This window comes from Pangasianodon hypophthalmus, chromosome 8, assembly GCF_027358585.1.
Source record: "Pangasianodon hypophthalmus isolate fPanHyp1 chromosome 8, fPanHyp1.pri, whole genome shotgun sequence".
Classification (NCBI taxonomy): Eukaryota; Metazoa; Chordata; class Actinopteri; order Siluriformes; family Pangasiidae; genus Pangasianodon; species Pangasianodon hypophthalmus.
The window spans coordinates 26540530-26558483 of NC_069717.1; the positions used below are offsets into that span (position 1 = coordinate 26540530).

Below are 17954 nucleotides of genomic sequence, written 5' to 3' on the forward strand. Positions count from 1 at the left end.
TATTATTAGCATTAACTGGTAACTGATGATTGACACATGTTTAGTGCTGAAAAGGGAAAAATCTCACAATGTGTGTGGTGGACTGAGTTTCAGCTGGAGTGTTTGTGTAACATAAAATGTGTGTGTGTGTATGTGTGTGTGTGTATGTATGTGTGTGTGTGTGTGTGTGTGTGGGTGGGTGGGTGACTTTGCTCTGGGCCATGGGTCCTGGCCTTTCTCCAACACTGGCATGATTACGCCCCGGATTTAGCTTTGGATTGTGATGAAAAAAAAAAAAAAAAGCCCATCAGTCCTCGGGTTTTTCAGCCTAGCGTCTGCTGCCTGGTGCCCGAAGTGTACTCTCGGCTACAATCTGCGCCCTCTCAAGTGCTCATCACGTCCCCTGAGAAGGCTAGCGAGAAAGGGTGCGAGTGAATCATTTTGACGCTTGTGCCACAATAGCTGTTTCTGGAATGCCATCTTTCTTCATTTTTTAGTTTATATCGCAGTATTTTTTGTCCATTTGTCAAGTTTTTTCTTCTTCTTACAGCCAGCTTTCCTATTTTTGTGTCTGAGAATTTGATGATGAGCTCTTGGCTTGTGTAATTTTTTTTTTTTTTTTGACACACACCATATGTTGTTGCAGGCTCGTTTGGTTCCTGCCAGTCTGAACGTAATGACGCTGTCTGAGACAGTGTTGGGTTGCGTGAAGGCGTCGGAAATCGGGGAGTCTCTGATTTCTCTAGTGATCAGCCACAGATGAGGAACAGATGTTCAGAAGTTAGCTGAACCGTGGTATCGTAATCAAACGACACCAGTCACTTCAGTGACTGATAACACGATGAACGTGTCATCGTAAAAATATTCGGTATAGAATGATAAATTGGTTAATATGGTTTTCAATTCACAAGATACAATTAAAATGGCCTTGTAATATCTCTATACATTTATCCTTATAATAAAACAGGACTCTCCCATGTTTTCCTGCCGTCCCACATAGATAGCAAGCTAGTGAGCATGAGTGACATTTTACAGCTTAGGTCTCAAAATCGTCATCAGCGATTTAGTTAACAGCAGCAAAACTTAATAATAATAATCAAAGCAATTTTGTTCATTACAAAAATACACTGACATTCCCAGTGAAGGAGGTGTGGCCTGTGTTCTTCTATATAGTGAAGGAGGTGTGGCCTGTGTTCTTCTCCATGGTGAAGGAGGTGTGGCCTGTGTTCTTCTCCATAGTGAAGGAGGTGTGGCCTGTGTTCTTCTCCATAGTGAAGGAGGTGTGGCCTGTGTTCTTCTCCATAGTGAAGGAGGTGTGGCCTGTGTTCTTCTATATAGTGAAGGAGGTGTGGCCTGTGTTCTTCTATATAGTGAAGGAGGTGTGGCCTGTGTTCTTCTGCATAGTGAAGGAGGTGTGGTCTGTGTTCTTCTCCATAGTGAAGGAGGTGTGGCCTGTGTTCTTCTGTATAGTGAAGGAGGTGTGGCCAGTGTTCTTCTATATAGTGAAGGAGGTGTGGCCTGTGTTCTTCTGTATAGTGAAGGAGGTGTGGCCTGTGTTCTTCTATATAGTGAAGGAGGTGTGGCCTGTGTTCTTCTGCATAGTGAAGGAGGTGTGGCCTGTGTTCTTCTCCATAGTGAAGGAGGTGTGGCCTGTGTTCTTCTGTATAGTGAAGGAGGTGTGGCCAGTGTTCTTCTATATAGTGAAGGAGGTGTGGCCTGTGTTCTTCTGTATAGTGAAGGAGGTGTGGCCTGTGTTCTTCTATATAGTGAAGGAGGTGTGGCCTGTGTTCTTCTGCATAGTGAAGGAGGTGTGGCCTGTGTTCTTCTGCATAGTGAAGGAGGTGTGGCCTGTGTTCTTCTGCATAGTGAAGGAAGTGTGGCCTCTGTATCCCAATGTAGGAAGTGTGACCTCTGTATCTTATCAGCTCAAGTGAAGGAGGTGTGACCTCTGTATTTCTCCATTGTAATGAAAGAGGTGTGGCTTATGTGCCTGTCCATCACAATAAAGGAGGTGTTTCCTTTGTGCCTCTTACTTCCAGTGAAGAAGACGTGGTTTCTTTATCTGTCCGTCACAGTGAAGGAGGTGTAATTGTGAATTTGTGCTGTTCTAAACAGCGTGATATTGGGCTGTACCATTATTAACCCTGAATTTTTCATCTCTGGTCCAAAGAGTTAGGTAGCACAGCATTTGATTATTTCCTGTACGCAGTATATACACAAGTTTTCATTCCATTGCATCATTTTTTTTCCTGTTTCAACTCTGTTATCGCTGCGGCTGGACAGTAAGCAGTGAGGGTCTGAGTTTATGATTAAAATCTCACCATTTCATCCCCAGGCCTAATTGATTCTCACAGCCGCTCTGATCAATCTCATTTCACACATCATTATGTCAGAATAAATATCGTCTCTCTGCGCCTCTGGAGAAGCACGTCTCCTTTTCTCTCTTAAGCTTTTTTTTTTTTTTTTTTAAATTTGGTTTTTGACCCGAGCCTCCTCTGCTGTTTGTCTTTGCAGCTTCACTCGCCTGCTTCAGGGACGACACTGTTAATGAGTCAGCCTTGTTTTCTCTCCTGCACATTTTACTTTATCTCCACTCACCACTGTTTGTCTTTAGCACGTTTCCCATAATGCACTGCTGCCATATGGAATGGAAAGGGCTATTTTTTTTTTAATCATTCCCTTTGTGTCAGGGTTTCTGTTCTTTCCCTGCAGCTCCATCTCTTCCTTCCAGATCACCCAGAGTAACAGAGGCTAATCAAATAGCGCATTCATAATGGGCCAGATTTAATTGACCCTAGCCTGATGTTAAAACCAATTAAAATGGAAAGACGAACACACACTCTGTTCCTGCAGAGTTTCTGGATGAAGAAGTTGGACATATGTTAAATCAATGGATCGACAAAATATCAAATTTACGCCAAATGTACTCGAGCAGCCAGGACATGTTTGGTGTTTTGTTTTTTTTTCCACCACTGGAGCTACCAGGCTAATGTAGTTAACTGGTAATGAAAGTCTATCCCACTGTCTCACAAAATCATTTCATTTCATTTCTCTGTAAGCTTCAAATCAGCTACATAATCACATCAGTTCCAAATTTAAGTTGGATAGTGGAAGTCCATTCTCATCAGCATCACTTTCGGAAAGATTCCACCTTCAAACTTCGGAAGGCAGGGCCAGAAATAAAGTCACTGTATCCAAGACTGTTTTCTATTGTTGAATTGTCTGTACTGTTTATATTGTTTGTATTGTACTGTATTATTTGTGCTATTTAAAATATTTGCATTGCACTGTAGTTTGGTATTATTTATATATTTATATATTTTGTCCATCTATGCTACAACAACCCTACTGAGACACATTCTTTGTACATGCAAGTGTCTCTGACCAGTAGAGTGATTCTGATTCTGTTTTGATTCTGTTTTAAATACAATTCTGTTTCTGGTTTTGTTCTTATTCTGTTTTAATTCTGATTCTGATCTGGTTCTGTTTTGTTTCTGATTCTGATCTGGTTCTGTTTTGTTTCTGATTCTTATTCACTTCTGAGTCTGTTTTGATTCTGATCTGATTCTGTTTTTATTCTGTTTTAATTCTGATTGTGATCTGGTTCTGTTTTAATTTTGATTCTGATCTGGTTCTGTTTTGTTTCTGATCTGATTCTGTTTTTGTTCTGATTTTGATTCTGTTTTAATTCTGATTCTGTTCTTGTTCTGTTTTAATTCTGATTGTGATCTGGTTCTGTTTTAATTCTGATTCTGTTCTTATTCTGTTTTAATTCTGATTGTGATCTGGTTCTGTTTTAATTCTGATTCTGTTCTTATTCTGTTTTAATTCTGATTGTGATCTGGTTCTGTTTTAATTTTGATTCTGATCTGGTTCTGTTTTGTTTCTGATCTGATTCTGTTTTTGTTCTGATTTTGATTCTGTTTTAATTCTGATTCTGTTCTTGTTCTGTTTTAATTCTGATTCTGATCTGGTTCTGTTTTAATTCTGATTGTGATCTGGTTCTGTTTTAATTCTGATTGTGATCTGGTTCTATTTTGTTTCTGATTCTTATTCACTTCTGAGTCTGTTTTGATTCTGATCTGATTCTATTCTTATTCTGTTTTAATTCTGATTCTGTTCTTATTCTGTTTTGATTCTGATTGTGATCTGATTCTGTTTTAATTTTGATTCTGATCTGGTTCTGTTTTGTTTCTGATCTGATTCTGTTTTTATTCTGATTTTGATTCTGTTTTATTTTGATTCTTATTCTGTTTTATTCTGATTAATTCAGTTTTGATTCTAATTCCTTTTTTTTTTAATTCTGTTCTGAATCTGATTCTGTTTTAATTCTTATTCTGTTTTGGTTTAGGCTGTTGTTGTTGTTGTTGTTTTATTTTGTAGTGTGCAGTTTTTGGGCTAAGCAATTTAAAAGCAGTCTCCAAAAACATAGCGTAGAACATCCAGTTCTCTCCTTCAATCCCATAACTCAATTACTTTATTGTCCTTAGGCTTGATAGCCAAATGATCATGTGGAACGTGAGTTAGTGCTGTTTGTGCGATGGAGTGTAAATCTTGCTGCAGTGTAATTAGTCAAAACACGTGTAATGGTTTGTAAATTGAACATTTTGAAATTATTTCCTTCATACACTAAGGTCTATTTAACACAGATAACCCTGCAAACACATTTTCTGCTCATGAGATTTGCTTTTCCTTCTATCTCCAGCCATCAAGATTGCATCTTTTTCAAACTGATGTTTGATTGTCATGTAATCTCCGCAAATCCAATATGGCGGAACCCACTGCGATGCGATTTTATGTATTAGGTGCTCTTAATTTATGTTTTGTATAGAATACAAGACACTGGGGCATGTAAGAAAGTTTATATAAACATGGAAATGACGTAAAGGTCATGGGTCACTCCCATCATGCCATAGTGTGGATTAGACTTTATTCTGTTGACTATATTAGTGTTCTGTGTAGTTTCTCCTGGTGTATGTAGGGAGTAGGAGAGTGGGGATTTTGAACACTGTGACTGATTCTGATTTGTCCAAAATGGCTGCCCACTTAACATTGCAGTGTTGGGTAACATTATGTAGAAGACATTATCATGCTGTGTCCTAAACCACAAATCACTGAAGAGCTGGATGTGGTTTGAGTCAGAGATTTACCAAAAAAAAAAAAAGATTTTGGGTGACACAAACTTCCATTACGTAGCTCCATTAGCCCCATAAGTGCTAACGTCAGACACCTAAAAATGTCCTTCCTACATCTACAAATACATCTGTGAGTAATAGGAGAATTTTGAAATTAGTTTTTTTCCTAAACCATTCCTTCAAGTGCACGCATCTTTGTTGGACCAAGTGGACCAGGAAAGAGCGACATTACCACTCTGCTGACTTTCAGAGTGGATCTCTTTCTTTCTCTTTTCTTCCCTCTTGCCTTCTCTTCCTCTTCAATCACTCAGGATGGCCCGTGTCCAGACGTCAGTTGGCGTTGCGGATGTTAGCATGTTTACCAGGCTTCATGGGCTTGCTGGTGCTAATTGCCCCAAGGCAGGAGGGGGGGGTGTGGAAATGTGCAGGTGGGGGCGGAGTGAGCTATAAATATCCTGCCTGGGTTTCTCTGGAGGCCAGAGGCAGTACAGCGCTCCAGCATCCAGCTTCTCAATGCTTACACACACACACGCAGCTTTCTTTATTCAAAAGCACTCAAGGTTATCATTACATGTCACAAGGTTTCTCTAAAAATTTGAGCAACTTCAAATGGACGTTTTTGAAACAGACATTATGAAGACAAACACAAAAAATTATGACGAAGTATGCTGGCCTTGGGGTCGCCGAAAATTTATAATGTCCCTTTGCCCAAAAAGTTTGGAAACCCCCGACGTAGAGCATCTGAAGAAGAAGCTCTTCCTCCAAAAACATCATCCATAGGAGACGTATTGGGGACTCCGTCTACTGGAGACACCACAGAGGTGGAGGTCAATCGATAGAAGGTCACAGACAGCAGTCATGTGGTTGAAAATCCACTTGGATGGTGGAAGAAGAGCAGGATTAGATATCTACCAAACATCAGTCCCTAGTGAGAAAGGTTCCTCCAATCACAGGGGGTAGATTGCTTCACTTTTTACAGTGAACTCGTACACAATGCTCTCCACAGTTTACACTGATCTCACCACTTTCACACGCTATCACTACCTCAAATCTCGCTATTATATTCAAGGGATATAAATTTCTGACCTCGAAACAACTTGCTTCAATTATGAAATGCATCATGAAATCTCAAATTTCCCTCACAAACTGGAAATGGAAGATGAATCATTCATAGGGACTCGTTTGGTGGATGCTCCACATAATCTAAGACTGATAATAAACAGATCATCAAAGCATGTTGTTATTTAAAAAAAGACAAATATAATGAAGTTTTCTGTAAGGAGACATTCATGTAACATTTATGGAAGGAGTCTCCAGTGTCAGCGCTTTGAACTTTTTATGTAACTTTTTATGTTTTCTAGCATCTTCAGGATAGAGGAGTTCACGCTTTTTAGTTTCTTGCTAATAACTTCAAGTGATAACAGTGTTCCACACCACTATAAGTAACTATAATTGGATAAAAAGTACGTGTCATTCTTGAATAAATAAAAATTTAATACATTTTACATCCTTGGTTAACTGATGTTGCGTAAGAGGAATAAAATGCTTCAGAGTGCTGCATCACACCACACAGTCATTATTTATTTTTCTATAACAGCACGTCCTGCTGTGTTTTATTCCTTACATAATTGACCCTAACATCTTAGGCGAAGGAAACGTGTGCTGATGAAAGAAATAAAACATTTTTTGATTTAAAATCAAGCTTGGAACTGAACGCTATAGCAAAGAGAGACGTGTTAAGGAAGCTGGTGAGGAAGGAGTACTGGGATGTGGCAGTGGTCTTTAAGTGAAAAGCAGAACTGTTAGCTTTATAGAGCTTTATAGAGCTTTATAGAATTGCTCATTCTCTGTTCTTGTATCTAAATCCACCATATTTGTTGGTGATGTATAGTGTGAAAATATTTTTAAATCCTTTTTCTTTGCTAATTTGCACCACAGCCAGTTAGAGTGTCTTATCCACTTACACTCTACAGTATCATGCCTTTAGGTCTGGAAGGATTCTATAAAGAAAACATGCTTGTAATTGTTTACAAAATACAAACGAGACCAAACGAGACTATGAAGTTTAGGTCCTGAAGTCTTAATAAATATAAAACCCTAACTAACAGTCACATAAGCAGATAGGGTGAAGTGAGTGTACGTAAATGACCTTGTGTGTGTGTGTGTGTGTGTGTGTGTGCTGCTTTGTTGTTGATCTACTGAACCCATAGCCTCTGGACATTAGAGACGAAGCTTCATGCAAGGGGGCAGGGTTTCCCTCTGCCCTCACACACAGATGGGGTTTTAGCTGATGAGAAATGACACACACACACACACACACACACACACACCACAATGTACAGAAGGGCTCAAAAGTCTGACTCTATTACCAACTGCTTTTATTCAGTCAGTCCTTAAAAATTATTAGTTTTTTTCATTATTTAAGAATTAAAACATTCTTTTAAACTGAGATAGCATCTTTTTTTATCTTTGTGAAATCATAATCTCTCTGAATGTTTTGTTCACAAACGATTCGCTTTATTTTTCATGCGATGGCAGACATTTCCCAACTAACAGCTTTTGTGAGCATTTGCATTTTTTTCAATTCAATCATTTGGTAATAATCTGCATGAGAGCTCAATCATAATGAAAAAGTTTCATTCCATTTATTATCACGTGACGGATTATATTCAGATGATTACGTGTGAAATGAAATGGGACGGACAGACAGCAAAGTGTCATCATCCCCAGTAGGGATGCATCGAAACTGGTTTTTTTTAGATACCGATATCGATGATGATACTGAAAGAGTAACCTACGCAGAATTAATTATTCAGGGACATCATGGAACATTTAATTTCAACTGTATCTTTAATAGAGATGAATGAACTGTGTGTCTCAGTGCTCAGTGCTCGCCCAAAGGAACTGCTCTCTCTCTCTCTCTCTCTCTCTCATACGCAGTAGTTTCTCACATCACTGCTCCACAATGTGCACACAATTCACGGTACACTCGTTTTTAATGACCACGCTCGCCGGTACTGTTCTGCGCACTCAGGTTGGCCGCCCTCACACACTCATATAATGTTGTTTTATAAAGTGACTTGTATTGTACGAAGATGCTGTAGTTCCTCCTCCTGATATTTTCTGTTTTGCTTTGATTGCCATGAGTACTCCTAAAATTTGTGTCATCTATGTTGTTCAATAGCACAACAACATACACCAGGCTTAAGTTACACAGGATCATATGCTATTGGATATTGCTACCGAAGCATTGTTTTTTATATACGATTATTGGACCGATAGCTGATACCAGTATCGGTATCAGTGCATCCCTAATCCCCAATGTAAGGAGGTGGTGGATACTGGCTCTGGGTTTATATATAAAAATGGAAACAATATAGCTTTTATTCAATTTTATCATCTTTTAAGTGAACTGAGCATAAATTTAAAAAAAAAAAATTAAAATAGAAATCAAGATTTTAGATTAACATCATATTTTGGCACACTAAATTGAAATCGAATTCAATCCCAACTCTTTTAGGACATATAAATGATGAAACGTGTTATATAAATAAATAAGACGTGTTGACTCTGTACAGATAATGCACGCTGTTCAATGTACACACACACACACACACACACACACAATGCCATTAAACACATGTATGTTTGCACAGCCATACATTATCCACGCCCCTCACATGCACTAGTCTAATTTTAGCCGTGCTGAAGTGATGAGTGTGTCTCTGCAGTGTAGCGTTTCCGAGGCCAATCAGCAGCACAAAGCCGCTCCCCAGTTCCACATGAGCGCTGCTATGAATTAATAAGCGCTTCTTTTGCTCTTCCCACTTCCTGTGCTCAGGCAAACAGGCCAAAGGGCTAACTGAGTGGACAGTGTTTGGCTTTATGTAGCAGGTTTCTTATCATGGAAAGGAGCAGGAAATATCCTGCTATTGGTTCATAGTGTTTTAGAAAGAAACAGTTGGACAATGTTTAAATTTTCCACTTATCCCAAATGTAGACAATCAGCCATGTCATCTAGGGTGTCTAAAGTTTTGAGCTGAGAAATTAAGTAATGGAAGTCATGCAAAATCTTTTCAGTGGCTCCCAAAACTTTATATACTTCATATATGAGAAGTTGTTCCACCCTGATAATTAATCAGTCTTTATTATAATCCATTATACCACAGCGCTGTGGAATCTCACCTCTGATTGGCTAAATGACAAGTTTGTGTATATTAATGTGCTCATTCTAATGTGCTATCGTTTCTTTAGTAAGAGTTAATTCACAGGGACACTTCACGTAATCAGAGATGTATACTAAGCGGCTTAGAAAGCAAAGAAAAACGTCAGAACAGGAAAAGATGTTCATATTTCCTGCGAAAATAAGAGGAACTTGTGACAGAGCAGATTCTCCGTCTCAGCAGGTAAAGGCGTATCGTCTCTTAGAGGAACGACAACACAATCCATCAGTCCGTCCAGTTATTCACCCATCTATCCATCCATCCATCCATCCATTTATTCACCCATCTATCCATCCATCCATCCAGTTATTCACCCATCTATCCATCCATCCACCCATCCATTTATCCATCCATCAAATTCACCCATCTATCTATCTATCTATCTATCTATCTATCTATCTATCTATCTATCTATCCATTCACCCATTTATTCACCAATCTATCCATCCATCCATCCACTTATCCATCCAATTCTTCACCCATCCATCCATCCATCCATTTATTCACCTATTCATCCATTCATCCAGCTCTTCACCCATCTGTCCATCCATCCACCCATCCATTTATCCATCCATCAAATTCACCAATCCATCCATCCATCCATTTATCCATCCATCCATTGGCTTGCTTGCATGACTGCCTGTCAATTCATCCAACTGTCTGTTTGTCTATCCATCTGTCTATCTATCCATCTATCCATCCATTCATTTATTTAACCATCCATCTATCCATCCAGCCACCTATCCTTGTGTTCATCTGTTCATCTATCTATGCATTTATTTACCCATCTATTCATCCATTTATCTATATATCCATTCACCCATTTATTCATCCATCCATCCATTGACCTGCCTACCGACTATCCATCTATCCAATCATCCATCTATATTTTCACCTATCTATCCAAGAAAAATGACAAAACAGGAGAAGCTGTTCATTTTACCTGCTAAAGTAAGAGGAACCTGCTCTTTGCGTTTTCTCTGTACCACGATAAACTGTGTTTTTTGTCTTATAAACTTCAAGACAGAAAAAAGAGAGGCTGCTGAGGGAACGACTGTTTATAACTGCTATAATAGAAGTGATAACTCCTTTCACAGATATCATTAACCGTAACTATAAATGGATAAATAGACATAGTAGATAATACAATGTATAGTGTTTTGACCTTTTTTAATAATGTGATCTTTGGCAAATTGCCGTGGTATACGAGGAAGAACACACTTCAGGACGTGCTTCAAGACGTCGGGCTGCATCACACATATACGCCATTTTTTAAAATTATTTTCCTATAACAGCATGTCTCCAAGTGTGTGCTTCAATTAAAAAATCAGCACTAATGCTGCATTCCATTTAAGAGGAAGCAGGAGGTTAAAAAGCACTTTTAGAGAGCGTCTGTCTCGTTCAGAAGGACGGCTTTTATTATTTTTTTTAATAGCACAGCATGTATTCCTTCTTTGTAAACCATAATAAAAGGTTAGGCAATTACTGCGATATAAAAATGGGATTTTGGCACATGCCTAACGGCGGTTGCTCAGTAATTGAGTGTAGTCATGTGGGTGTGACTGAACGAGTTGATTTTAGTGATAGAGTTAAAGAGATGAAATCAGCTGGGTAGGGCTGCAATCGGATTCTAATCATAATACAGATGATTTTATTACTAGGTAACTTTGTATTATGGTTTAATAGAGATGTCGTGTTTTTATGAAGCACTACTGAACCCGAGTGTGTGTTGCGCTCTGGTGTCAGTGTGTGTGCACGCTGAAGGTTTAGATGATTTTGGCAGCCAGCTGAAATTCATGAACAGCATTAAGTTTCACAGCCACGGAGAGCATCTGGTGTACACCGTCTCCCACATTCATAACATCGTCAGCTATCCCAGAGCCATTACAGTCCCGCGTGTGCGTGTGTGTGTGTGTGTGTGGGTGTGTGTGTGTGTGTGTGTGTGTGTGTGTGTGGGTGTGTTGGTAGATTACAAATATTGTTAGATTGTAAATATTGAAAATATTGCACCCATTCAGACCAATTAATATCTAGAACATTTAGAGAAAGTTATATGGCAGCTCGTGCAGGAAAACACAAAAAGTATAAATCACTGAAGTGTGTGTGTGTGTGTGTGTGTGTGTGTGTGTGTGTTGCAGAAGCTGAGGACCGACGTGCTCCTGCTGCACAGAACAGATTTTCAGCCTCAGCACGTAAAGGCGTATCGTCTCCCAGAGGAAAGACAACACGTCCCTCTCCTACAGCAGCACAGCCTACAGGTCTGTCTCCGTTTATTTATTCTCCCTCTGGTCTGACTGTCCATCCATCCATCCATCCATCCATCCATCCAATCGTCCAACTTTCCATTCATTTATTCACCCACCCACCTATCCATCTAGCCATCCATCCATCTATTTGTCCAACCATTCATCCATTTATTCACCCACCCACCCACCTATCCATCCATCCAATCCATCCATCCATGTATCTGTCTGTTTATTCACCCATCCATTCATCTATACATTTATTCACCCATCCATTCATCCATCTATCCATCTGTTTATTCACCCATCCATCCATCCATCCATCCATCCATTCACTATCTGTTTATTCACCCATCCATTTGTTCATCCATCCATCCATCCATCCATCTATCTGACTATCTGACTATCTGTCTGCCTGTCTGTTTGTCTATCCATCTGTCTATCCATCCATCTGCTCTTCTGTCTTTCTGTCCATCTATTTGTCCACACATCCATCTATTCATCCACCAATATCTCTATTTTTAGCCTCATCCATCCATCCATCCATCCATTCATCTGTATGTCTGTCTATCTATCCATTTGCCAGTCCACTCATCCATCCATCCATCCATTCAACAGTACTTCCATTTTCCACTCATCCATCCATCCATCCATCCATGGATTCCTATTTTCCACTCAGACATTTTAAAAATACACAAACAAAGAATGGGCTTTTAAAAATTTTTACTGAGTACAATGCCATGAGTATTTTACCTGCCTCGAGCTATATGTTACATCTAATGTAGTCTAATCTGACATATAACCACATTGCATTATGGGTAATTCATACAGTTCCTCCGTATAAACAACTATCAGGATGTCCTTCTAGAATACATTTCATTTGTTTTAGTGTTTAGTGGGAAATTTCTTAAAATGGCTGATGTTCATGTCAAGTAGATTTGAGTTTGAGTGTTGATGTGTGTTATGCACATGGGTGAAAACTGTCAGCACTCAGCTCGTTTCCATGTATGGTGTCAAATAGATTTATCTCACACACACACACAGACACACACACACACACACACACTTGTAAATCTGCAGGCTTCCCCTCGGCATGCTGGGTCTGATGTAAATGAAGGACATTGATCACACACAAACACACAGACACACACACACACTCACACACACACACACACACACACTCACACAAAGATTGCACGCTCTTCAGCGGTCGTATGTGACTTCTAAGAACAGTAACTCTACAGATGGATATTTTATGATGTTTACCACACTGATAAAAATTTATTGAGAGGGTGAATGACATGGAACCCAGACAAGAATTATGGGTAATTCTCTGCAAATGTTAGCATTATGCTAAATTAAAAAGGGTGGATTGTGTCTTCTGATAGCTCAAGGTTGTAGACATGGGGAGGTTTGGTTTGTGGTCAATGCTAAGTGTATTTACAGTGAAATTTTAGTTGTGTGGAGTGTTTTCTTAGTAATTTACCACATCAGCAGTCACTCATCCTGCCAGTTCTCTGTATAAAAGACTTAATGCATGTATACATGCTAGTTAAGAAAATGATTAGCCTCAGTTGTTAGCTAGTTTGTGCTTGGTGTACAAATTCAGAAGTTCAAAATAAGCCGAACTCAACTTGGGTTGCCAGATGTCATGGTATTGCACAGTAATTGCGTAATTGGAATTTTTAAGGTAAACATAGCAACATAAAACAACATCGAAACAATAAACAAAGCTAAGGTACCTTGTTACACCATAACTACGATAATTACAAATTTTTTACAAAACAAACTTGTGGCTATGTTTTACTTTCTTAGAACTGAAAGCTATAATAATAGCAACTCGCTGACATTTTATTTACCGGATCTTCTAGTTACCCCACATATCAATGTGTTACTGTTGTAAGTTTGTTGCTATGGTTACATCTTCAAATGTATAGCTCGCTTTATTGTTGTTGGTTCAACTTTGCGCATTGCTGTGTATTTTAGCGTATATACAGACTATAATTCAAGTCTGTGCAAGAATAATTCACTTAACTACCATAGTGAAATGTAAATAGCAGCCTTGATGTTAGCTGTTTGTTGCCATGGTTACATTCTAACATCGTAAAATATGGTACTTTCGAATGGTCTTGTATGTTCACTGTGTTTATAAGAGGTTTCTAGAAGAAATTCGTATCGCAGAAGTTTGGTTAGCAGTCCATGCTATGCGTAATTAAAGTGTAATTTTAGCAGCATTGTCTTTTCTTGGTAATTTATAAAAACATCGGAGAGAAATGTCAATATTTCCTGTAGTTCTGTTCCGTTTCCACCGTCACTCTGTCTTTACATCCTTAATAATGTCTTAATAGCTACGTTCTAGCTAGCTAAAGTGTCAGGATTAGTGACTGCCTAGTTTATATTCAGTGTTCATATTCCCCAGTTGCCTAGCAACAATGTTCTAATGACTTTAGCCACAAGCAAATCGTGTTTGGTTAAGTAACTCACGACGAGCATGTGATTTTGGCCTCGTTTTAATATAAGAACCTTAGCCAATCAGAAATTAGTATTTTTCTCTCTCTCTCTCTCTCTCTCTCTCTCTCTTTCTCTCACATGTTGACAGCTACACCATTTCTTACCTGTTTAGTTGCTAGGTAACCGGCCTTTCTGCAACCGGCCAACTTTCATCTCATTAAGCTTTCTGTGTTTCATTTCTTTATAGCTCAGTCACGGGGAAAAATGTGTGTGTGCTCATGGTTTTGTGTGTGTTTGTGTGTGTGTGTGTGTGTATACACAATGTAGCGAGTCATCAGGTTCTCATGTAATTGTTTTGGCAACACTGGCCCGTGCTGTTGCTCATGTGTGAAAGGAATGAAGTGTTAATGGAAAATTGGCAGTGCGGAGTCTGATAACCAGCACGGTCTGCTCCACACTCTGTGTGTGTGTGTGTGTGTGTGTGTGTGTGTGTGAGCGCCAAGAGAGTTACATTGTTATTATTATGTTATTATAAGGCATTGTGTCTATCACAGTCTTCGGCTTTCTGCTCAAATTCAATTTTTATGTTAGATTGTTCTCTCTTTAACACGGCCATTCTTCTGAAGAGAATAGCGTCCAACTTGTTAGAAGAAGGATATACAGGGTTCCCATGTGTTTCCGTAAAACCTGGAAAACCTGGAAAACCTGGAAACTTTTCCATCGGAAAATAGTTATAATAATATAATAAGCCAAATCCAGATCTGTCTGTACCCTGTGTGTGTCTGATCGTATAACAGTACCTGTGAAAGTGCGAGGAGTTCTCTGGAGGTGAACCTCGCATGTTTAACTATTAAGCATGAGACGCTTTAATCTTAGTAAAATAATTAAAGCTGTGTCTTTCTCTCCCTTTCTCTCTCTCATTCTCACTATTTCTCTCTCGCACTCTCTCTCGCTCTCTGTTTCTCTTTCTCTCTCTTTTGCTATCTCTCTCTCTTTCTGTTTTTCTCTCTCGCTTTTTCTCTCCCACTCTTGCCATTTTTCTCTCTCTCTCTTCCCCTCTCTTGCCATTTCTCTCGGTCTTTCTCTCTCTCTCGCCCTCTCTTGCCATTTCTCTCTCTCTTGTTCTCTCTCTCTCTCTCTCTCTCTATCTTTGCATGAATTGAGCCGTGAATAATGTAACGAGTTTTAACAAGGTCATAAGACCTCCAACTAACACACACACACACACACACACACACTCACACACACACATACATTCCCTGTCTCTCTTACTTTCTTTCTGTCTCACATACACACTGTCATACATTCTGTCTTTGTCATGCACATACACACACACACAAACACACTCACACACACACACACACACACACACAGAGGCTTCTCAAAGGAACCTGGCTGTCATAATGGAGGAGGATGACAGAGTGATGTCTGGAAGTGAAGGATGAGACGAAGAGAGAAATGAAAGGACTCCAGATGGAAGAGTAGCATCCACAGTGACTCCACCCTCCCAGCTGTGTGCAGCTGTGAACTGTCAGATACAAAGAAGGAGGCGTGGCTTCCGTGTTTAACATTACCAGTGAAGGAGGTGTGGTTTCTGTGACTGTCAGTTACAGTGAAGGAGGCGTGGCTTCTGTGTTTAACATTACCAGTGAAGTAGGCGTGGCTTCTGTGTTTAACAATACAAGTGAAGGAGGTGTGACTTCTGTAATAATTTCAACGGTGTGTCATTCTGTATGCATCTGTGTGTGTGTGTGTGTGTGTGTGTGCACTTGCTAGGTCTTTTTATCTCTTCTTCTCTCCTCTCATCATATTTACATGTGACATTTCAGATCAGCGTGAATCTTCTCTTGCACTTTTTCTATAACTCTCTCTCTTGCTCACTCTCACTCTCTCTCTCTCTTTCTCTCTTTCACTCTCTCTCTCTCTCTCGCTTCCCACCAGTAGAGAGTGTGAGACATGGCAGCGAGAATGCAATTCCAAATCTGTAACATCTAATTTTACGCTATCAGAAGGAGGGACACGTTCAATCTCACAGTCTTTAATTAGATCTCTGGCACTGGAGGTGTGTGTGTCTTTATATGTGTGTTTTTGTGTGTGACAATAACGTGCATGTTGTATATTATGATCAGATCGTATACCTGATTATAAGCACATTATAGCTCTAATCTTATAAGTGATAAAAAATGGAAACCTAGCTTAGGCACATCAATAATAATAAACATTCAGCGGTGTAACGTGATCAGTGGATCGATGAGGCTCTCTCTGAGTTACTCACCGCTGTAGCCAGCATTTCGTCTTCTCTCCGCACCATCATCTGTTTTTCCTTTTCTCCCATCCGTGGCTCGGAGACGTGCTGACGTTCAGGTCTGGCAGGTTGCTCCGTGATTGACACCCCCAGGGCAGTCAGGCTGATCAAGTACGACGTGTTTATATGTGCTAAAGGAAAGAGACCTGGTAGAGAGTCACAGTTATAATGTTGAGAAAAGTTTGTAAAGAAAACAAAGATCACGTAGTAGCTCCAGGATTCAGTTTTAGGACATACAGCGATATTCAGGATTCACAGTAGGGATGGGCGAGATGACAAAAATATCGTATCATAATCCTCAAAGATATTACTACGATATACGGTATATGTATCATGGTGTACAGGTTTGTTCACAAACTGCCTTCAGTACACTAGTGTGCGTTTAGAGAACTGTTATAAATGAATAACAAATGTTTTATTATTTCCAAATTATAAATTATTATTATTTCTAAAATAAGTTTAAAAAAGTAACAACTTACATATATATATATATATATATATATATATATATATATATGTGTGTGTGTGTGTGTGTGTGTGTATTTGTATTCATTGTTTATTGCAATAATAATATATATTTCATTTGATTCACTCTCGTATATTAATGCACTTGTTCTAATATTAACCAACATTACAACCAGCTTTACATTACCATTCCCATAATTAACATTTTTTACTGTCTTAGGTAATAATAATAACAAACCATAAATCATAAACCTCAGCGTTAAGCTATATAAAATATTCACAAAGGAATTAACAAAAAGTTAGGACACGTTGCATTAAATACAGCTGTGTTTGCTAATGTTTATACAGTTCCTGGCTAAAATTACATTACAGCCGCTAAACTGAGATGAGGGAGTGTAAAAGCTGGAACACACCACTGAACCTCACATTACAATTAATTAATTAATGTTTAGATTTTTTTTGTAGATCATATTTATCCTTGTGAACTCATTTTTACTCACATCAAATATTATAAATATTATTGAAATATTATATTAAATATTCACTAAATATTATAACAATAATAAATATTATTGAAATAAAATTTCATTATTTGGATTAAATGTCAATTAATACAAGCGTTAATAACTTGTGTTAGCTTTATTAGATAATTATGAGAATAGAATTTGATCATATTATTTATTAATTGTAGTGAGAGAGATTTAGTGCTTCTGATTTAGTACTTCAGTGCTGTGGTTTGTGATGAAAGCCTGAAAGCCTGGTTTATGCTTTATGAGACCGACATTGTGGCTGCATTACTGCAGTATTACTCTGGGGAGCTGTTTACCAAACACTCACTAATGCCTGTTGGAAAAGTCTTTTTTTTTTTTCTTCTTTTGCCCAAACCACTTTCTGTGTGAGGGTGAATTGAGTGTTTTCAATCCAATCTCGGTTTAAACCATCCCAGCTGACTACGCATCAAACTGTGGCCTGAAGCAAAGACGTGTTACGGGTTACTTTCTTTTATAAAAAAGTAAAAGAAAAAAATTCTATCATTAAATGCGAACATTAGAACCCAGCTTCCTTCTTGTTTTTTTTTCATCAGCTCACTATATGATCATATGATGTGATATGACGCCTGACCATCACACCCATATGTGCTTGTTGAACATCC

The 17954-nt window shown here is 38.8% G+C and overlaps 1 protein-coding gene across 4 annotated transcripts in view; it reads left to right on the forward strand.

Annotated features, from left to right (window-relative positions):
• rimbp2b (RIMS binding protein 2b) overlaps positions 1 to 17954 on the forward strand; it is a 104090-nt gene that overhangs the window by 10362 nt on the left and 75774 nt on the right. For all 4 annotated transcript variants that reach the window (XM_026945873.3, XM_053236302.1, XM_053236304.1 and 1 more), the window contains exon 2: positions 11476 to 11595. The gene's annotated coding sequence lies outside the window, so the exon portion shown is untranslated. The remainder of the gene's footprint in view (positions 1 to 11475; positions 11596 to 17954) is intronic.